Raw genomic sequence first — 1,985 nt, 5'->3', positions numbered from 1 at the left:
CTTTGATCGCAGCCAATTTTGGATTTCAACCTTCTATGAAGACGTTGTCGGAATCTTCTCTAACCGTCATCGCTAATGATAAGGTGCATTGTCCATTACAATCACAACATTATCCTCCAGATGGGGTAGAACTTTGGAAAACCACTGTTCGACAGATTCACCGTTCATTTCTTCGTGATAATCTCCAGTTTTCTTCGACTCGAAATACTACAGCCCTTCAACAACAAACCCATTCTCATTGCCGATGTGACAAATAATAAGCCGTTTTCCTTTACCTGAAATTACGAAGAGGTATGTAAGTAAATAAAACATATACGAGGGTTACTTTTTATATATTGAGATTGAGGCAGGTCTTGATATAAATTTAAGTTTACCTGATAGATTTGTTAATCCGGTGGCTAGTCCATCTAGAAAGGCCCTCCTAGATGAGGTCACAGTTTCATCGACCCATACTTTAGGGGTAATATGACCAGCATTAACCCAGGTTTCATCCTTATAATAAATTGTTCTCTGTTGTTCCCTATAATATTCAATATTGGTCAAATACTCTCTCCTTCATAATACAATTTCCTCTCTATCCAATAATAAACTATTGCGCCCTCGTTTTTTCCATACAAAATTCAAATGTTTCAATACTTTATGGAATGTTGACCGCTTAAAACTTGGCAATAAAACATCTTCATTTATTTCTGTGAGTACTTTGTCTATCGTGGGTATTTTATTTCTGAAAAAGTACTCATGCACTTTCCTCCTGATTGCATGTTTATCAGCATCATCTATTGATTTTATAATGGTTTGACGATTCTGATTTGTATTCGGTTTGGAAAATGTATGATTTTGTTAATATTCCCGTAAAACATTGTAAATCGAAGCGCAACACACTCCAATTTTATCGGAAACTTTCGATACGACTTCGTCGACAGTCGATGTCTCAATTTCTTCCATCTCTTTCTTGAACACATTTAAAATCACTTCTTTCATCTCAACACTCAAATGTCTTTTTTTGGATCGTTTCCTGGCTGGACTCAGAGGATAGCTCACAGTGTCATCAGCAGTGTCTGTACTGGACATCTTGGAAAACAATTTTAAACAATATACTATAACGCACGCCACACAAACACGCAAACGACTGATTACAACCCTGTGCTGGTACCGAACTCGTACCAAGAAGGCGAATTCACCAATGAACGCTACCCTTTCCATCTGACACTGTGCGATCACGTGAACATCACGCTTCGGTTTTATTTTGTTTTACTCTATCTTGGATTTGGATAGACTTTAGGAGCCAATGACCAGTCACCTCTTGGTGTGTAGTGTTGTCATTGGTTATTTGATGTCGACGGGCCTTCAGACTGTATCAGGGCTTTGGAGAAAGGTCCTATGGGCACAACCATTTCATTGAAGAAAAATAATAATAATTATTATTATCCAATAGTATAACTACTCGTATAAGATTGCATAAACATTTTTGTACACTTACGCAACCTTCTCTCAAAATAGAACACACACTTATTGAAAATTTGAATAACATATAGGTATAGTTCTGTACTGCGTAAGGATCAATTTCATACATACTGTAATATCGATTCATTAGATGGATTATGAAACAGAAATCTGTTCTGCTAATATCAAATTCGACCCAAAATGATTTTGCATATGAGTTCAATAAATGAATTTATTTCATTGTTATTTCACTTTTATCTCCGCATGCATTCTTCTGGTCTCTTGCACTGATTCTTATGGCTTTCATATTATAAATATAAAAGTTTTTTACAACTAGCCCAAACATGTGAAAATATGAACAGGTAGGTTTTTGATTTCTATATTTTGAATAATTACATATAAAATACGTAACCGTCAAATTGAAGTTGAATTAGGCATACACATTTTTAACGTGTTTTATAGTTAGATACGGATGTTTTATCACTTCGTTATCATTTTCAGGTTATGAAGCATATTTCGAAAAACCACAAATGAAATATGAT

Source organism: Leptinotarsa decemlineata, unplaced genomic scaffold (assembly GCF_025532065.1).
Source record: "Leptinotarsa decemlineata unplaced genomic scaffold, Ldec_3_MD MMD2_tig00000035_RagTag_RagTag, whole genome shotgun sequence".
NCBI lineage: Eukaryota > Metazoa > Arthropoda > Insecta > Coleoptera > Chrysomelidae > Leptinotarsa > Leptinotarsa decemlineata.
Note: the sequence above shows the minus strand (reverse complement) of the source record.